The sequence below is a fragment of the Acromyrmex echinatior genome, chromosome 15, assembly GCF_024713525.1.
Source record: "Acromyrmex echinatior isolate Ae372 chromosome 15, ASM2471352v2, whole genome shotgun sequence".
Taxonomy (NCBI): domain Eukaryota; kingdom Metazoa; phylum Arthropoda; class Insecta; order Hymenoptera; family Formicidae; genus Acromyrmex; species Acromyrmex echinatior.
Window position 1 is genome coordinate 9,198,012 of NC_141866.1, and position 22,456 is coordinate 9,220,467.

Here is a 22,456-nt window from a genome sequence, read left to right on the forward strand (position 1 = left end):
TGACGGAATCTACGCTACGGATAACTGTCAGTAGACTGTTGTAATTATTCAAGCGTTGTAATTCAGACCAACATAAATATAATTCTAGCTCGAGATTAACGATAAGCGAGTAATTGCAGGGACAAAATACTTATAATTGTTGAAACGAGACAATGCTAAATTTCAAGACATCACGAAAAGCATAATCCTTTAGATTATTTTCATTATTCTATTCATAAAATCCAAAAATAGTTTGCCATTAATTAATAAATTCTATAATATTGATTTTTCAATCAATAACGCAATTTATTTAATATAATATTCTCGCATATCGAATCATATTATTTAATATTTATTTATTTTTAGTTATCGTATATCTTTTTATATATAGATCTTTAGAACTTGAAAAATATTATCACGAATCTTTTCCCATACATTCAATTAAAAGAGAAAAAAAGCAACGACGAAATTTATTATGAAGTTGCATCAAAAATTAATCGTGAATACTCACGATCGCTCTTATAAGCTGCTTTCGCGCAGTACAAGTACCGAGAGCTCTTCTTGGAAGCACGCTCATTATTTAAGACGCGATGATACGCATCGTGAAAATGTCATCGCCGATTCGAGTCGTACCGCCGTTGTCGTCGTCGTCGTCGTCACATCGCCGTGCTTGGTCGAAGATCAGTGATTTCTCGCGTGCGCGAGGGTGGCAAATCGAATCTCGGAGGACGTTCGCGCGATCAGAAGAAGATGGAAAAGCGAGGAAAAGTCGAAGGGCCGGGCTCGCCCGAGGGTATCGAGAGGTGAAGAGGTATAGAGAAAGCCAGCCGGTGAGGGAACGAAAGAGGGTCGAAGGGCTGGATGTGGGTTTGGGCGACGTGCGAGCGTACAGAGGGATCCAGAGGGGTAGGGTAGGGTAGATCGTCGGAAGGGTGACGAACGGGGAGGGTTGAATCGGCGCTTGCGTGGTAGCCGGTCCTATCTACTTGTCAGCCAAGCAAAGCTGCCACCACCCCGGTGCTTTGCCTCTCTCTCGCTCGCGACGCCGCGCTACTCGATAACAAACTCTACAGTACCAGTACTGTCACGGTACTCCGGACCACCGGATCGCCCACTGTCCGTCGCCGATTACCGGTGGCACATCGGTAACGCAAACGAACGTACAAAAGGATCGCGATCCACGCGACGCTCTTACAAACTCGCAGCTACGCGCACGACAAATTTGGGACTTACATGCTTACGTGTAATTTCCTCTTCGTTAATTTCGCGAGAGGACGTGTGCAACTGGGAGACCTCTCTCTTCCGACTCTCGCGTTTCCTTTTTTCCTCCCCCCCTCCCCTCTCTTTCCTCTCCCTCCCCCCTCGGAAAGAATCCTCATGCGATACGTCTTCGATCGTAGCGTGCGTCAAGATGCGCGTTGATTGATCGCAATCGCGAGGACTGACCGAGGCAACTTTGAAGTTTTATTCTTCCTCTTTCAAACTCTTCTGCTCGTTCGTGCTTCCAATTTAAAACTTGCATTTGCGATCCACTAAATCCATATTTGTTTTCAAAAGTTTATAAGATCAATTAAAAAAGTTTAGTCGTGATGTTTGATACGTATGTATATCTAATTTGCAAAGTACTACAGATTTAAAATTGCATCTTATTTGGTTACTCAAGTAGGTAAATGGAACTTTCAAACATGAATGTGGGTTCAGTGGATACAGGCGTTATTTGGCAGATCCAGGACTGAATTTCCTACGGGCTAGTTTCACCAACGTCGATTAACGCAAACCGTGATTGACTGAGGGTTGGCTGTACTAACGTCGCTTAGGTTCTGACATCGGTTAAGTCAATTTTCTCTCTCCCTGTTCATATCGTAGGTAGAACTATGATCTACAAAGAGATAGCCATCGCTGAGCCAGATTTGCTCGACCTACATGATTGATGCAATTCGGCTCAACTTCGTTCTCCATCTACCTTACAGAGAGAATGAATGACGTGATGATTAGTATAATCAGGGAATATTTCCAGAGAATATTCCCATCGACAACACGTCAAATTATATTCTGTATTACAACTGACACAATCAGCAAAAAAAAGGATTAATTAAACTATGGTTAGCGTTAATCAACAAGCCAGTGAAACTCGCTTTTTGAAACTTGGCTGTCTTCAGCCTCGAAATAAACGGTCGACAGCGGAATCGTCCGTCCACTTTCCCGTTCTCTTTTGTACGCTGTTGGTTATGGTGTATAACTTGTTGCTCGCAGGCAAACAAACGTGCAGTGACCGCGGATTGCAATTTTACATCTTCGAACCGGTCATCGATAGCAGATTGCCATGCTTGCTTTCGGAGAAGCCTTTTTTCTATAATTCCCCGTCTCCGTTCGATACAGCAATAAAAATGAAGACCCGTCGACACACGTCTGTTATTCAGAAGTGATAGAGGATGAGAGAAAAATCGAGGCAAAGAGAAAGAAAAGGAAGGATAGAACAGAAATATCGTAAAGGATATACGGTATCCCGATCGTATCCTACTGTCGGCCAAGCTTCCTCGTTATTTGCGGCTTAGGATGGCTGTGGAGCAAACATAGCCGTCGCCACCATTCTCCGATATTTGCCACTGCGATTATCCCCTTTTCTCTCACAAGATCATGGATATTCGTCGCGACGATCTCCCTCGATCTCCGAGCTGAGAACTCGATTGCTAGCCGATTATCGCCACCGGCGGAACAGAGGTATCAGACAAATTGAAAAATTCGGAACCATATCCCTCGAGTCTTGAAATCTCGATCTATTCCTTCGTGAGAGAGTTCGAATCGACTACGGGATATTATCCACTGATTGAGATTATACCGCGGAAATGAAGTTCCTCTCGGTTTAGGATAATTTCCAACTCAGGCGATCTTAACGTTGATCGTCCTTCGAGAGATCGACATCAAAGATGCTTCGTAATGAAGAGATCTATTAGAATATGACAGAAAAAGAAAGAGAGAGTGTATGTGTTTGCATAAACATTAGTTAAAAATTATGTGGTTCATTTAATATGCTGCCACTTTTCAAAAATAGAATTAAAAAATAGAAAGGATCGCTTAATTCTTCGCTAAATTTTATTAAGTTCAACTATTCTTAATAGAGATCAATCTACGCCCTCTATGACAAAATAACATCTCGATAAAGATTTACATTTTGCAGCAGGCTTCATCCGCATGTTCTAGTGCTTATGTTCGCTTTGTGCCTCCTTTCTCGCATACTGCAGGAAAAATTCGATTTCGTAGGATGGTGCGGTGGGATGACAAATTGAATTTTTCTCAGTTGTCCTCTACCGATCCCAGAGGAGCTCACGAAGTCCGTCCTCACGAAGGGTTTTATTTATTAAAAAAGGGCAGAGTCTCGTGCTAAGGCGCGCGCATCTCACTGTCGAGACTGACACTCGATTTCAGGAAGCGAGCAGCAAGCGCGATAAATTGACCGAGTAAACAAGACGAAAGCTCTTTGCGGTTTTCCCATCGCCATCCCTCGAGAGAAAGTGAGAATTAACTAATTACTGTGTTAAATGTAACTGGAATTGTACTTTTCAATGCATTCTTATTGATAAAAAGCGTGTGTCTCGTAAAATGTGAATTGCCGCGGAGATTAAGTAGTTACGGATAGTATTGGTCTGACCATGACCGACTTTTTTCACTGTTTAAAATTCAACCGTTGACTGGCCGCTTTCTTAACGAAGTTTGACGTGAGAGAATTAAGTAGCTATCGATAATAACAAAATTTAATTAATACCCCATCGCGTTTCTTTAAGATATTAAATGTTTGTTAAAATTTAAGTGATATCGGATTAAAATTGAGTAGACGTAAATAAGAACCTTCTTCAAAAATACTTTTTTGCGTGAATTTAAGTTATTCAAGATTAAGTTATTCAAAGATTCCTATTCTTTTTAGCATCTTTATTAACAAATAAAATCTGAATAAGAATTTTTTTCGTCGAGTTTCGATTGTTTTGCAAAATTGTGCTTCTACTTTTTTAAGAAGTTTCGCTAATAATAAATGCATCCTTTTTAATAGCGACTGTGCAATAAAATTAAGAAAAATAAATATTCAGGCATTCCTTGAAATATACCTCACTCTTAACTTTGCAGCGCCGAGAACTTTTGTTAGGCGCTTCTTGTGTCTTGGCAAACTGCACGAGTTAAACAGTTACGAATTGCTTACACTCGACGGTGTTACCCGTATTTCTCCCGCGTCCCAAATCCCGTCGTCGATTTGTAACGTTCTTTATTGCGAATGGATTTTGGGGAACAATAAAATCTCAAACTGTTACGCTCGCCACTGGGTGAAACTAATTTTTCTATCATTCAAAGCTCCGGCCATGAATTCCCTTTAAAGCCGCGCGTTCTGGAAAGCTGATGAAAAAAATTGAGTAGTTAAAGATTAAAGTTCATATATCGCTGATACTTTTTGTCATTTTATAATTTTTATTTTATTATAGTTAAATTTTTGAGAAAGGAATTATATATAATAATCATAATAATGTAAATATCAATTGTTAATATTAATTAGAATTTTATATATATATATATATATATATATATACATATATATATGATGTTTTATGTACGTAGAATATTAATTATAAAAGAAACTTTAATTTAGTTTTATTGTCATTCATAGTACCTATTATATTTTTATATGTATATTATAGAAAAAAATATCGATAATAGCCTTTCGCAAGATGCAAAAATACTTTAAATAACTTTTTTAAAAAATATCGTTCTCATATGCTTTCAGCAGTTCCTTAATTTTTTAACAAAATAAAGAGACACAAGCACTACGTTCTTTCGGGTAGATTTAATTCGCATTCTTCTTGCCGAGGATCTGCCACTGATTTGCGACGCTTTTTCGACCGCAGCGAACATTCCGAAAAGCTATGAGAACTTAGGAATTACTTCTTCCAGTGAACTTAACACGTATATATCTTTCAGCATCTTTAGCGAGAATTCTTTCAGAAGTTTCTACTAGAAACGCTTGGAAATTTTTACGCTTGATTTTTTTAAGAAAGAATGTTTCGTACAGTTAAAAGTACCTATAGGATCAGCTAAACATGATCTTTCTGAGATTTTCATAAATTCCGTTATCAAGCAAAAAGAAATCTTGAAAGATAAATAGTCAGATAATTCGTTCAGATTTGACTTATATTTCGCGTACACTTCTCTTTTTTTTTTATAAATTAATATAAATAATCGTAAAAATTAAAGTTCACGCAGCTATAATATATCATAAATCGTTTCTTTCTTTGCTTATTTTACATACAAAAATTTGGAGGATTTAAAAAAATTGTAATTTTTAATGTATTTCTATGTATTTTTCTACATTCATCTTCCTTTACCCTTCTCTTAATTAATTTTTCAATGTCCAGCAATTTCTCAGGCAATTCTCCAAGGGAACATTTTCTCGTTTTCGATCCCTTGTAACTTCATTGCTTACCAGGCAGCTTTCGAGGCCTTGTTGCACGGTAGAGAAAGTTGGTTTCCCTTTGGGAAGACGATCATCCAAGAATGGGTTCTGTTACACGCTTTGTTTGTTCCTTCCCTAAAAACATCGGTTCGGCCCGGCGACCGTTTAATTTTCCCTCAGTGCGCAATGTCGGCAATTTCCGAGAGGGTCGTTAACACAGATCGCCAATCCTCCTTTGTGCTCATCGCCGACAGAAAGAGGTTACGATCTTCTTATCGCAAGCAACTAACGTGACACTCTTTCGGATTTATCAGAGCAAACAAATAGAGAACGCATACGAGACTCCATCAGAAATAACAGACTTAGCAATCTTTCAGAAGATTCAAACCGTCATCGTATTTTTTCTATCACTCTTTCTTTTTTGCCTTTTTCTTCTTGTTTCTCTTTCTCACTTCAATATCGAAAGAACGACAGGAGAAAAGAGGGGCCAGGGCGATTAATTGGAAAGCCGACGCGGGGATTAAAGATCCTGGAACCGCCCTTTTCTCTCGCAGCGGCAACGGCAGTGGCTCTTAACTGAAATTACGTCAATTGCGAGTGCGGTTGCACATTATCGACCAACGTAATTGGGTATTCGTTAGAAATAAATGGCCGTTAATGCAATTTTCGGCAGATATATCTCTCCCTCTCTTTCTCTCTCTCTCTCTCTCTCTCCTCCCTCTCTCTCTTCTTCTCTCTCCCCCTTTTCCTCTCTTTATCTCTCTTACATCTCCGCTAGTAATGTATACTTATCCAAGTCATGCTGAAATCAAGAGAAACATTATAAATCCAATAGCGTGCGTGGTCCTTCCTCTTTCACAGTAATGATCAGATGATTTAATCATTTACTGCACCGGCGAGAATCACCGAGATGCTAACGCGCTAACGGAGGGAAAACTTGCTACAAATCATCGTCGCAAAAATCAAGCACGATGTCGTCGTTGCGATATACCACCATCTCGTTGTTGTCCCAGCATCGTTAACACCGAAGACGGTCTTGTGATAAATTTCCAGCACATAGCGAAATAAATTGCATCGTGGATCATCAGGTAAGTTCCTTTCTCTATTGAACCTCATGTCGTAAAATTATGAGACTTACAATAGAGGTGAAAAGGAGATCAGTATAAAATTTTATTAGTTACGAAAATCCTAACAAATTTCAAAATATATATATCCGATAAAATGAAAGTCGTATCACTATAGAAACAGATAAGAATTTTCATAAGCAGAATATAATCATAAGCTTGAATAAAATAAGAGCATTCAATTTTTTTTTACTTCTTGAAAGGGATCGAAACCATATTTTTATCTATGGCAATGTTCCAAAATTCACCGCCAGCGTTGAAAATCTATAGTTTATGTTACGTGCACAGTAATTTTCAGCACTGACGGTGAGTTTTGGAACACGGCCTTCGTTTTAAATTTCAGTTCTATCTCATATGATGCTCAAAATAATTGATTATTTCAACAAGAGCACGAACGTGCTAGTCATTGTCTAATATTACAAGTCTTACGATTCCACGAAATGCGATATCACGTTTCAAAATTTCCTATCACGTTTCCACGTACGATTTCATGGCGGTTGGCTCGAATGTTGCCAGTAAACCGACGATACTTTCGGAGCGACCTCATGCTATAATGGCGGTCGTGTAATTATCTGCGATGCGTACTGCATTTAATGTTGTTTGGATGTCAATGCCGCGGGCAGAGGGGCAACGGGATTGGTAATTGTTGTTTACAACGCACTGCCGCGCGTCATTGTGCTATGATGATGGTGTCCTGATGCATAGTGAACGTTACGTTGATGGGAATTGACGGATTTTATTAGCGATGCAGAAGAGAAATTGATCAAATTGTCAATTGTCACATGTGGCTTATCCGGCGTGTACGTTTTAACAAAAAAAATTTGTTCCCACATGTCGTCGCAAAGTGTTGAACAGACAATGATTCAAACAGAGTACATATTTTTTATTAAATTACTTGACGTAATTGTTACGTGTGATTATTCGACATATTTTCATAATTTTTCTTTCTTTATATTACTATTATTTTCGTTTATATCTTAAAAAATTATTAATCACGATAATCTAAAATATAAGCAAAGTACATTTAAAAAAATGAAATTATTTAATATAATTATTTTGAGATAATTCGCCATATTTTTCACAATTTTTTCTATTCCTTATATACGTATTATTACTATTACTTTTTTTTTTTAATTGTCTCTAATTTCGTCACAAAGTTACCGAATTATCGAACAGCATCACGGTAATCGAAAATACAAAAAGTACATTTTCTTATTAAATTATTTAATATAAATATTACGTGATAATTCGAAAATTATAATTTTTCATAATTTTCTATATTCTTTATATTGCTATTACTTTCGTTTATAGTTTTACACACATCGCAGTCTTGATATTTCAATGTAGAATTAATTGCAGCGCGGAATGAATTTCGCCATCGCAAATAGCGATCGGCTTAAATCCGGTTTACGCAAATAACCCGATTCAATATACTTTAGCAAACAATGAAATACCTATACCAAACACAATTGCTATATATTTTTAGGATTATTTCGACGATCCGCCGTGAATGTTTCCCGTGTTATTTCAATGGTGAGATTATTTAGAAAATTATGCGATCATTCCCGTGTTAAATCATATTGCGCGAAAGTACGATTAGAGCAACTACGGTTACGCGATCTCTCAATTCCTGCGAAATTCAATATTCTAACGTCGAATAGAAGTGGCCCTGTATCTTCTAATGTCAATATGTATTATCTCGGCAGCTGCTCGCCTATGTATAAGGGTTGCACATATCTTTTGCGCCCGGCGTGCACTTTTCGCACGAAGCTGGATAGTCAATATCGTCTAGATAGATTAACGATCGAGTTGTTCACACTAGATTGATATTATATTTGACTTTCTACCGATCCCGCCGTTCTTCATCACTGCGTCACCACGACAGGGAATTCAGCGCGCAGTTAATAAGTAATAGCAAAGTCAAAGAGATAAGCCAATAACCGACGCGCGATCTTGTTAAATCCAAAAGTTTGCGCTACGTCCACATTTCAACGCTGTTCCTTATTAACTTGGCGCGAACAGAAAAAATTGACACGTATTCGTGCATAAATGTATTATAAGATTTGCATTCGTTATTAAAAATAACGTTTTTTTGGTGCAGCGTAAAATATAAATAAATGTACTAACCCGTTACTGTACGTCTGTGATATATTTTTTTCATTATACCTTGTATAACATCGTTGTAAAAAGATAATGGAACACGTTCGACTTTTACATACGAATAACGCCATTACAGTCTGTAATAAATGATAGACACGGGCAATGTCGACATCGAAAATATTTTTGACACGCTCTGCAAAAAGTACGAAGCAAATTTTTGGGGACACGGAAAATAAACTGCCTGAACCTTTTTCACGCTTTGAAATCTAGTTTTTCCGCATGGAACGCGGTACAAATGTATCTCGGTTGAAGTATCTCCCGTGACGTAGAGGTGCAAAGCTTATCCGTTCCGGGCAGCTTTTGGTATTAATCTGACTGGGCATAAATCTTTCGCTAATCCACGTAACGGTGTAACTCCCGGCTAACACTACATTGACGTTGTCATTGTTGCTGTAGCGAGAAATACGGAACTTGTTGAATACACGTATTCGAGAGGTCCGCAGTTACAGAGGAGTAGCTCGAAGTACTCGCGATTACCCATCCGCTTTTATAGCCGGTCGATCGACCCTAAGTGCTCCCTTTAAAGGGAGAAATCGAGCAATTCACGGATCGCGCGCGCGATACGACTAATTTACATTTTAACCGGCCTGATTCCCGGGAGAAAAATAATTGCATCGATTCCTTTTAACAACTTGGTAACTGCTTTGCAGATTATCTGTCTTACATTGACGGAAAAAATCCATATTCGTTTTCTGTGAAAAATAATCTTTCTTGTAAAAAAAAAAAAGAATTATGCAATCGTCCACAATTTACCAGTTATCTTTTGACTTGTCACCAATTATACACTAAAGTAGTGTATAATTTTGCTGAAGTAAGTACTTACAAATTCAGCTAAATATTGATCTAAATATAATTTTATTGGACTATTAAAATGATTATGTAGGATACTTAAAATAGTTGGTAGGACGTCAAAACTTTTTGCAGCATTGCTCATCAAACACTTAAATTTCACACATAATTAGTTTAAATAGTCCAACAAGATTATTTTCAGATCTGTATCTATTTAAATCTTTAGATATTCAACAAAATCGTTCTTCCTGTGTAAAAATGATATTAACAAATCATAAATATTTCATCATATTCGATTTTTATCGATACGATGTGACTACTTTTAGCTAAACCTTCACATCTTTTTTCGATCTTAAATCACTATTAACTACAAGGTGCGGAATAATTCAGACATAACGCGACAATTTTTTACATTTGCAAGGACAGTCAGTTTTCACGAGAGAACGAGGTCGGACGGAAGCACCGAAATTTTTCCGGAAATTTTACCGCGACGATCTCCGTCGCACGTGACGATTGAATTTGCCCTCACGGTCGTCGAAAACAGTCACGCAGCGTTTGCAGACTAAACCGAGCAATCTAAAATTATAGGAGCACCTGGACGGTGACGTTGCATATGGGACAGATAGGAAGATTTTATCTTCAGCCGCGCGCATCATTAATTTTCTTTCTACAAGAGTCAAGAGAGCTTTAACTTCCCGTTGAAAATACAAAGCCGGACATCGCGTCATTATCACGTGCGCCAGCGAGTCACCGCGACGATGTCATGACGTAATCTTTATCCTAATAAGTTAACACTCGCCATTGATTGATGTTTATTTCGGGGATGGTATGCCGTAACCGACTTGCATGTTAATTATCGGAGCGTCGCCCTACATTTTGCCATGCGGAAATAATCCGCGGCATCTCGTTTCCGGTTTCGGATGGAGAAGAGCAAGGGGCGGTTGACTGGCCAGAAGCGCACCTCGTAACTTAATTAGCGGGAGGAGCTGAGGTCTTTTTCCATCCGCTTCGATCATTCGCCGGATACAAGCGATTGTACAAAGTGAGGCGTTCCGGCTGCAAATTGAATCTTTCGTATCCCGATTTTACTTCTATTTCTTGACAGGATAATTCAAATTTCTTGCATTGGATATAAAATACTATTGCTTAAATATTCTTTACTGTCTTTTTATATTTCCCTCTATATTTTCCAATTACAATTTTTTACTTATACTATTTAAATAATAAATTGATCTACACTTACATTTGGTCCATTTGGTATTAGCTCGTATTGGCATTATTACCGCATTTGATTTTTCTCTCTCTGTATTTTTTTTCTGTTATATCTCAAATTTATGTTACTGTCATAATTTATAAAAATTTACATTAGAGAAATACTACTTTGAAGAGAAATGCTTTAAATTAATGTTATTTAATATATATATATATATAAAGCTAAATATTTATTCCTTTTTATATCCCGTTACATTGCATCTCGCTTGCCCATGCCCCTGCGTCTATCCTTCCATAAATAATATTCTTCTACCCTACATTATTATGCTCTTCGACTTTCATCCTTGACCATAAATCTCTTAAGAGGAACTCCACGTGAGAGAGACACTCATGAATTAATTATTTTTTCGCATTCAGTAGCGCAAATTTATCTAGCTCCACACAAATCGAATAATATCCTGTTTTCAGTATACAAATCCGGTGTTTCTAAACGGAAAAGTCACTTCACCTGCCTCGTTTCCTACCTACTTGTACATTCTAACTTGGAATCCTCGAAACCCTCGGGTCACATTCGAACATTTGCGACAACACCGCACAACCCGATTGAATATAACTGAATGGAGAACGTCACCGGCGCGCGGCGCGCGGCGTTGCGGGAGAGATGTTTTCTCTAGCCTTAGAGAAACGCGCGCCGCTCGTGCTGCGTTCTGTATTTCGTGTAAAACGATGTAAAGTATATACCATGACTTCAAGTAGTGTGAGATTTTTAATCTTGGGAAGAGCTCCGTCCTTCCGGACGGCACACCGGTAGAGAATACTGCGAAACTTTATCAACCGTACCGTCGGAGATGGGCCGTCGTCGTTACTTACAATTCTCCATTATTAATCGCTACGTCGACAGTGCATTATAATTCGTCGAGCTGCTATTTAATTTGGCGAACGTTTAACCGATAATTTTTAACCGATAATTACGAGACATTCATTTTACGTAGATATTTCGTAGATATACGCTAAAGCTCACGATGTACTTCAATAAACGTATATTGCGTATCTTTTATTATAGAAATAAATGAATACAGCACGAAGGCATTACATTTTATATTTATGCGGCAATATACATCTTGGCGTAAATTAATTTGAAAAGTATGAATTATTATGTGCCCTTAGTGGATGAAGAATGTATTAATAAATTCGCGATATCTTTGCAAAGATTTAAAAAGATTTTCCACCTTTTCAGAAGCTTCTCGCTTCAAAGGAGAAAATGTAATGTAATATCATTTTTTCATGAGAGAAAGAAAAAGAAAGATAACTAATTATTAATTTATGCTTGAAGACATGTTACTTAAATTTTTTAAAGATACCACAGCTCTATGAATGAAAAAGGACGTAACAAAAAATAATTATTAATTCTTTAACATTAAATTAAACGTGGAGACGTCAAGCTTAAAATTAAATTTCAATTTTTAAGCGACATTGTGCATTCAGAAGTGAATTTGAAAAATACTCATCATCCAAAACTCTCTATCAATTGATCATAATTCTTTTACTACTCGCGGAATAAAACTGATTTTATTCCAAGGAGAACGTATAAAATATACCGCTGTATTATGCAAATCTGCCACTTAATCCATTTGTTAGAATATTAACGCGTTTCCGTTCCAAGCAGACAGTCGAGACTCTAAACGTGAGGGAATATACTATCCACAATGTGACATCCGTGTCCACTTGTATATTTAAAATTGCCATGCGACCTTTACGCCTCGTTCGCAAATCATACGGGAATTTACGCTCGTAAAATTCATTCTCAACATTTCCGCCAAAAAGTAACAAAAGACAGAAGCGGCAAAGCGTATAGCGATAACGACGACGATGACACGCGAATGCCACCTCAGAAGATATACCGGAGATACGCCTTAACATACTCTTCCGCGAATTCACGGTTAGATTTTCCGGTGTGTCGCGCGGAAATCTTTCAAGCTCCGCGTAAAACTTTACCGCGATCTCATTTTGCGTCGACCACATTTTCACGCTTTTACGCTGACGTATTTTCCCACAGACGTGCATTGTTCAATTCGTATTTGCTTCAATTCGTTCGCGGGCACGAGGCAACCGCAGATGGGACGTATCAAAATTAAATAAAGTCTACATCAGACAGCTTTCTCGCAAATGCGCAATTCATAATTTAGTGATTAAACTAAAAAAAAAGGAAAAAGGAGGAAAAAATTTCGCAAAATGATACATAATATAAAATTCCTATATAAGCTTATTTATAGTAAAATTGTTAAATTTTAAATACAAAAGCGGAGGAAGCCATATTTAGTAAAAGTGAATACTTAATAAAATTTTTGCATGCATCTTACAATTTCCAGTTCAAGCAAATTGCGCGCCGATTATTTGTCAATCTTGCAACTTAGACTTAATTGAAGATGGAATAGATTTTAATTAAATAAATAACGTAATGATGTAACAAGTACAAATAATGTCCATTAAGATCATATTAGGTGTTGGAATTAATTCGTAGCGTTTTACAAGTGATGGGAAGTACTTTCATTAATGTATTTTTTAATGCTCATGTGAAATAAATAACATTCTTTCATTAAAAAACGCTACGAATTAATTCCAACACCTAATATCATCGTAAAATGTAAGAAATACAAAAAATATTTCTTATAAATCATTTTGTTAAATGTCTCTTCTTCTCGTACATTTATTATAGGACATAATCAAATCATATTTCCCACGGATATAGTATATAATCTCTAACACACTTATTTGATAGCTTAAAATTAAGATGTAATAATCTGTAACGGTAAAATAAAAAAATCACGTAGCAGAGCGCCAGGAATTTTAATTAACGAAAAAATTTGAATTAGCACAACGTGTGATGCGAATTATGCGATAATTTCTCGCTTGCGATCTCGCTCGTCGCAGTCGAACGAATAGCATGTATATCTCGTTATGCGGCTTGCAAAATTCATGGAAAAAAAAACTCGCCCGAGATTGCGCGCCGGGATCGTTAATTGATAAAACTAATCACGCCGTTCGCGCGCAACCGCGACGTAACAATTGAACGGTTCCCCTCCCCCTCCCCCCTCCCCCCCCCGGAAGTTTTGACGTGGTTTTTCTGTCAATTTTGAGTTAAGAGTGGATCATGAGTGCGCACGTGTAAAGCCATTTTGATGTAAAATGGAACTCGTCTAAATGGACTCCAGCGGTGTAATCGGGCCATGGTCGTGGCGTTTGTTTTGCAGGATACCTCCGCCATTGACGTCACTATACTGACGCTGTAAGCGGTACATCAGCAACACTAATTCATACTCAAAGAAGTTGTTGAGACAATATTATTGTTGAAGCAATATGAGTGAAATGTGTTACAATGTGTTTTATGAATTTTCCAATAATGTATTCTGGACGATAAATATCATACAATATTGTCATTACATATTTGTACATTATAAAAAAAAATCTCCGATTTTTTCCAATCTTAAAAAGTCAAATTTTTCCAATTACAAATTTGAAAAATTTATAATTACATTTAGAACATTGTTTCTTTTCGTATATTTCTAAATCTATTTATCTTCTTACGCAATTAATTAATTCATATCAAAAGAGTCCTTTAAAAAATGTTAAGCAGTTCTTTCTTTAAAATTACCTACAAGCAATTCAAAGTCTTTTAATACTCTATTTTAAAAAGTGCCTTGAATTACGTACGGTCTTAAAACGACACATCAATTTTTTCCTCTTACGCAGTTAACTAATTCACGTAGGTTCCTTTAAAAAATCTTAAGACATAATTTATTCTTGAATTTAGAAAATTGCAGGCAATTCAAAGTCCTTTAACTTTCCGTTTTAAAGAGGTGCCTTAAATTACACCTTAAAACGACACGTCAATTTTTACGTTCACACCTAGACACAGCTGATCGCGTCTGTAACGGAAGCGAGATGAGGATTTAGCAGCCTTCGTCATTAAAGTTCGAAGTTCATTAGAGGTTCTCCGGCAGAATAACTTTCTCCCAAGTTGTTACACTGTTCGCTCCCTCTTGTGCGCCTCCCCCGCCACCCCTGGAGAACTTAAAAGTCTTGTTCTCGGCTGCTCCTCTTCTAAGAGGAGAGATACCTCTCTCCCCTCGACAATGTCTTCGGTGCGAGTCATGTCATTTTAATGACACGTTTCCGATTGCTTTCGTCGAGAGAAATGTCGGCGAGGAGCGTCGACCGATGAACACTCACGAGATTAAGGAGAGGATTGAGTTTAACGTTCATCCCTTTTTTTTCCCTTTTACGGACAATGTCGTGACGGAATGATATAATACTAGATGTCAGCCGGTCCCTGTCTCTTGTTTGAGAAGGATATATAAATTCGCCTTTGAAAACTAATAAAGCTTAATCTAGATTTATAGAAGGTCGTATCCGAGGATGGCACCGCAATGCATGTGGCTTGGTTTTGGAATTTTGATGAAATTGTGTCATAGCGAGGAAAGTATAACAATGCATTTACAACATATACGCGTATACACTCGTATGTTGTACACGTAACATGGGTACATGGCGGCTGTACATTTTCCGTCACAACCGATGCATTCATAGAACACGCGCAATTGACAGATTTTAAAATCTCCGTAAATCGGATAATTCCACGCGGGATATTTTTTTTTTTTTTTTCAGTGGTCGTAGTTTTAACATCGATACAGCGTATTTGATAATTGGAATACTACGCAATTTTATGCAAGCAGGGGGGGGCTGTAAGATATAAAAATATATATCATAAGCACATATAAATTTGTAAAAATATAACGTGAGACATGATATCTCTGAAAGTGTTATTTATTAAGCTGATATAAATAAAATAGGTTGTAAACTGAGAGAAAAATGTTTGATATTTGTAACTATAATTATATTATTATAATTATGATTATTACTATTATATAATAATAATAGTAACCGTATGTATAATTCTAACAACAAATGTATACAGTTGGCAACTTAAAATGACTATACTTACAGTTATAATAACTATAAAAAAGTTAAAACTATATTTTTTATGGCTCTCCCAAAATATAACTAAAATTATAGTCATTTGAATCATGTTTGTAGTAATTTCAATTTTTTTATGGCTATAATAACTGTAAGTAGTTGCTTAAGTTTCCAACTATATATATTTGTTGCTAGAATTATACACCTACTTACTGTTATTATTATTATTATTATTATAGAAGTAATAATTATAATTATAGTAATATATAATTATAATTACAAATATCAAACATTTTTCTCTCAGTGTTTACTTTCATACTTAAATTAAATATAACGTAATTTCATAAATTATAATAATAAATAAAATAATCTAGCTGCGATTGTAATCATGTAAATAATAAAATTTTATACAGAATAGAATATATTTATATTTATATATAAGTAATATAATTAAAAAGAAATTTAAACAATTCTTAATACGTGTAATATTCCAACAAAATTCCCATCACTAGTTATTATTACGACATACATTACGAATAAACAAACGTTTGAATTTCTGGAATAAAATCCGCGTGAACGGATGGACGTTGACGCGCATTTTAATTAACGTCACTTCTCGACGAAATAATCTACTTTTTTTTTAATCTCTGTTATCATGCCGCATACAGTTACGATGAACTGATCAAAAATCCCATGGATTTTCGGCGCCGCCGTGGGTTTCGACCGCGTTTACGCGATGCGTCCGAATGCGTTCATCGATCATGTGCGAGAGAGTTAAATGCACCTGTGTGTCGCTCGCGCAATTTGACAGGGCGGTGCTTTCAGAAAATCGATTTGCCGGTAACACGCGGGTCGATGTCACCTACAAAATGATGCCACATCAACTGTCATAGACAATTTATTACCGGCCTTCCAAAGATCTTTTTACTTACTGTAATTGCAACGTCGCGCATGGTACATGTTCCGTTGTTTTTATATTCATTTTCTCTTTTTCTCGTTCTCTTTCATCCAAGCAATTCTTTAGAAACGTAGATCATAAGGATTGCATCGTTTCATATTCTCGTTTGACGCGAATCCGAGCTGGCTCGGTTTAGATATCGCTTACTAGGCGAAATAAGAAAAACTTACATCCCCGACAATGTACGCCGGTAAAACTGTGTCGCGAGCATTTTGGTGGACTGCACTTTTTAGCGAGATCGTCGGGACACAACGTATGTCGAAGTAAATTTATGAGCCAATCCGCCATAGCCATTAATTTTTGCATCTCGAAACGACGTACGGGGTTTCTGTTTTTAACATAAACGTAATTCGGTGGAAGAATAATTACTTGAGTTGCGCAATTACAACGTTCGTTTATTTTCGAAAAATAAACGAGTATTACTAATTTTAATAGATTATTATAAAATTTACAAAAATGGAAATAAGTTCTCTACGCAGGAAATGTGTATTAAGTTTAACATAAATAAGTTAAGTTTAACATAATGATTATGTTAGGAAATAACAATATTACATAAAAAATTAACACGAAAAATATAATACTGAAACAATTTGTAAGTAAATTGCGGAAATATATTTAAATATAATTTAATTATATATTAAAATTAATATCTAAATATAATCTGATAAATTTATTTACACATTTATTTTATTATTATAAGGTTTATATTTTTAAATAATTTAAAATATATAAATTTTATGTCATTTGTTACTCATAAATTGTATTATTTTAATTAAAAATTGAATATCAATATAATATAGAATATTTAAATGACCACATTATGTTAAATTGACACTTGGATACATTAAAAATGCAATACAAAAATTTTAATAAGAATCGATTTTAACACAAATACAATTTTTAAGTAAATACTTCGATTGACATTATATATAACATGCGTGTTCTCTTCTTTTTTTTTGTAACTGTTTATCAAGAGACATTTATCAAAATAAACTTCTTGCAGCGCATTACAAATATTCTACATGATTAATCGGTTCTCTAATAACGACTTATTTTTGCGTCAAAACAACACCCGTCTTAACTGGAACCATTAATTTTGCGGTCACGTATTTTAATAATCGTGGAATTTTTAAATTATTTTTCATCACAATCTTCCACAATGTTGTATTTTTATCCTCCTATTGTAAATTCTGATGTTCTTTATTAAAAGAAACGAAAGACGTACTTTCAAGTAAGTTAATCTAACGTGTTTCTGTAGCACTTTTGTATACGTAGATAACAATTTCGTTTGTGTTCTCCTGGATCTTCCAACAGAACATCCCAGTACGAACGCGACAGCTTGACAAAGCTATATCTTTTGCTCCAAGTTTGCAACGGATCACTTTTGTTTCTTTTAAAAGTAACCCATATGGATAGTTTATTGCTCTGTCTTTAAATGACAGAGACAAATACTTTCCAATAAGATTTTTTAAATGTTGCACATAAATGTGTATAACGTACTCTTACATTAATCGGCCAAAACACATTATTGTTATCATTGTTGTTTTCTTTGAATAACTTACATTTTATACTCTGCATATAAAAGAGGCATAAATATTAAAATATTAAACAATATTATATATAATATGCAGTGAGTGTTATATATTTAAAAAATTTATCCAAATCTCCCCTCGTACGCAAATTTTTTAATTGCATTTTGAAGGTTTTCATCGGTTTATTAAAACTGTACTACACGTAGCCTCTGAGAGAAGATTCTAATATCAATAAAATTTAATATTAATAAAGTCTGTCTTTATTGACGACAAAATAAAATAATTACTGCAATAAAAAAATTGTTGTAATGAAAAAGTTACGTTATTAATTATACCGTTTTAACATTCTATCAAAATTTTATATTTTAAATTTAAATCATTTTTTAAATGAATTATTTAACGTAATATCAATGTTTTATACAGTATTACGTTATTCCTATTTTATGCATGCACAGAGGTGACTTGCAATAGTTTGTCGATACAAACAGCAAGGCAACAGCCATTCTTTCCGAATGGCTTATAGGAAAGACCGCTTTGCAGATTATTAAAAGCTACCGTCAACTCAGATTCCGTGTGACAGATAGGAAATGCCTATAGCCGTTAGCGTTCTCCATTTATCAAAAATCGTACACGCTACGTCAATCTCGGAAATTGAGGCATCCGTCAGTACACGTCTTTTCCACGGAATACTTTAAAATATCTACAATACATCATTTGCATGTATCTTATTTTATGCGTTCATAACGCATTTTATAAGATGCAATGTAGTATAAAAATAACTACATCCGATTCAGTTTATCCGATATGAATGAATATGAACTTTGAACACCGTAAAAATGATATAAATGCAGTGCTGGAAAAAATCTGGTTGTATATAAATTGAAAATCTAGTAGATTCAAAAATTATCAAATAATCATCAAATAATACGAACAATGAGAGCGTTGCACAGCGCAATTTATATAACAATTTTAAAAATTCACATTATATATTAAAAACAAAGATTAGTAGATTCAATATATCTATGGAAAATAAACGAAATCCTCCTAAAAATTATCAGATGATTATCTATTTCCTTTCTGGTAAATATATCAGAATTTCTTAATAATGATAATGCTAAAATAAAAAGGAAAGTCCAAAAATGACCAAATGGATCATTAACTAATGGGAGGACGTATATTATATCTAGTTTTGTATAATTATATACATTTATTATATTATAATTATATACGAAAACGATCTAGCTATAAAATATCCAATCCAATTATGATAATCAGAAATTCTGTTCTCACCAAAATGCATTTTACCATATACGTTTTGTTGATATAATTAAAACATTTTTCTCGATGAGCGTAATCTATTTCATGAGCGCAATATATTTCGTACAAAAAACGTAATATTTATATCAGTCCAATAAAAACATCGTACATCCGATCCTCTTTATAGACTTGAAATATTAGTTTTCTTTCAATCGTATAAAATCAGAAAACTTTCTTGTAATATAAAATCGAGAGGAAGAATATCAAATTCTGTCAGTGATTGTGGAAAAAATCGCGATATAAAGATTTATTAGAATATTCGATGTAACATATAATGTATCATGATAGTGTATCGCGTTTTATTGAAAATACAAAGTTCGACTATCTCATTGACAATATGTTGAAGAGAAGATAGTGAACTCTTCGCGATTTATAATACTCATTTCGGGTTGAGTTAGGAAAAGCCCCGGCACGAGGAAAGTTTAGATAGTTGGCCCAGCGGAGGCGATCTGCAACATCTGGTTACTGTGTAACTTAGGGATGGTGATGGTATTGTAAATATGGATATTGCAAACAATTATCCTATTCGCTTCCGTGATAAACGGCATTTCTCTCGCATAGATTACACATACTACTTGTGCGGTATTCTGCAAGTAATTTCTCGAGTAATTCTAACATTTCATGCTCGTTTATCAGTACGATATTAATTGTTGATGTTTATTACATAATTACGATTCCATGAAAAGATAATTTATATAATTTATATAATTTGCCTTTGAAATAAATGTAAATTATTATTGCAAACACATATGTATTATTTTCCAATCCAGCCGTGGCTTTTCCAAGTTTAATTACTCTCCATTTCCTGTTTCGCAAATTGTATCGGCCCGATATGGAATATTCCACGCTTAATTTACATTTACCACCAGTAAACGTTTCGCTTTACCGTTCTACAATTTCCTAAAGTAGTAATAAGTCACTTAAAAATACTTTTGCAAGAAGATAACACCCAGGAGACAGACCGGATGAAAAACGATTAGCGGAAGAAGCGCCATGCTATCGCTTATATGAAGCCGGCGTGAATAACGACTTTCGCCACGTTTAATGTATTACTGATCACGAACCGTGTTTTATGAGTTTGATAACGTCGACGATACACAGCGACGGAAATTTGACACTTCCAAACCTATTGTTCGCAACTTTTTTGTTAAGGATCAAAAGTTGTATCATTTTATGCAATTATTAAAACATATTTATACATTTAGTTTATGGCAATTATAAATAGTGACAGCGATAAATTATTTGATTTAAAATACGTGCGAGAATTCAATAATATCAGATAATTAAAATAATTAAATATAAATTTGTATCAAAAGATGTTATATATGTATTAATATTATTAACAAATTTAATCTTTTTTATGATGCAAACGTAACAGAGCGTTTAATTTTATGTCATTTATTTAGCGACGATATTTGTTGTTGTGCGGATATATGCAATGTGATCTCTTCATGAAGTTAACAGAGTTTGTAGAGATAAAAATAGAGAATGTAAATATGAAGTAATAACTGAATATCGATTCCAACGATATATTTTAACGTTTTAATGACGTATCAGTAACAATCTGAGTATTTTTGGATTATGACGTATCGTTCCGGTCACTTCACATTACAATCGTATTTTTCCTTCTAATAAATAATACATATGCTGTGACGTGCGAGTTGTATGCATAAATAGATTTTTGCATTTTATTCTGTTTATCTCACTTATCAATCTGACAATTAATAAAAGAATGCATCAACGAATATTATATTAAATTATCGCCAATCGACAGATATCTCATATTAAGCTTCTATTACTCTTCGAAATTATTAAGATTCATTCACCCCTTTATAAGCATCAAATTTTTTCCAACAAGCACATTTTGAATATCTTTTCTTTCAAAAAAAGAAACTTGAACGTTATGAGGTATCGATATCAGACACAAGGTGCTAAAACATAATGACATTGAAGTTGTCGTGTGAAGAAGATTAATGTAAATTGTTTCGAACTTGGGACAAAATACACGTCATTATGCGATAGTCCGTCTATCTTGCAACTACAACGTAGTAATTGTACATCGTATCATACTGGTGAGAATTATCCGATTGTTATAACATTACTCCACACGGCGAAATGTATTCGCGCGTCTCAACTTTTATAAAAGTACACCTTGCCCTACTTTGATAGATATGTGGTTAAGCTGGTAATGATCTCCATTTTGTGCCTTATCGCGCGTACGCCTGCAATGGACGAGAAAGTTTTTTTTTTTTTTACAAAAATGACTTCATTCTGAAATTACGTCATCCATTCTGTGGTAAAAAATTTGACTTTTCATAACTTCCTGCATAATTTAAAGCAATTTCTTTATAAAAAAAGGCACAGTTTAAAGTAATTTTTTTCAAAAACAATTTAAAACATACAATTTACCCATAAAAAAAATTTCTTTCTTTTAATATGCCCTCTATGAAACAGATATCGTCGTCATCGCAAAGACCAATTACGCTCGAAAAAGTTCTCGTATGCAGCACGAAGGGTGATGCCAATTTATCTTTATGAGGTACCGCGAATACAGCACTGAAACGTCTTGCAAATTAGATCGCTGATACCGTCATGGCCCAAACCCGTTTCTCTTGTCTATCTGTCTGTCTATCTCTCGTTTCGTCGTATCCGCCGTGCCGTACGAATAATAACGAATCCAATGAAGCGAAATCTCGAAGCGGCGCTACGTGCGCTCGCAACCGCTGAGAAATATCCGCCGCCTGTAGAAAAATGCAGGACGAAATCTCTTTACCTGCTGCTTTTCTTGGTAGGAAGATTCCGCTTGGAAAATTGCGACCCCTCCTCTCTTCATGTATACGACGAAAGGTTCTTCCTTCCTTCCTTCTCATTTTCTTACTCTTCTTATCGCGTATTGCGTATACGTAGTATCATATTGAACATGCCGTACGCTTCCCCATACATTATCCCGTTCATTCAAACAAGTGTATAAGTCACG

The 22,456-nt window shown here is 35.3% G+C and overlaps 1 protein-coding gene across 8 annotated transcripts in view; it reads left to right on the forward strand.

The window, feature by feature from the left end:
• Window positions 1–921: 921 nt before the first annotated feature.
• 5-HT1 (serotonin receptor) overlaps window positions 922–22,456 on the forward strand; it is a 131,059-nt gene continuing 109,524 nt past the window's right edge. For 2 of the 8 annotated variants that reach the window (XM_087413882.1, XM_011055360.2), the window contains exons 1-2: window positions 922–1,222; window positions 6,192–6,501. The gene's annotated coding sequence lies outside the window, so the exon portion shown is untranslated. The remainder of the gene's footprint in view (window positions 1,223–6,191; window positions 6,502–22,456) is intronic. The other 6 variants (XM_087413881.1, XM_087413883.1, XM_087413884.1 and 3 more) reach the window with 6 other exon arrangements.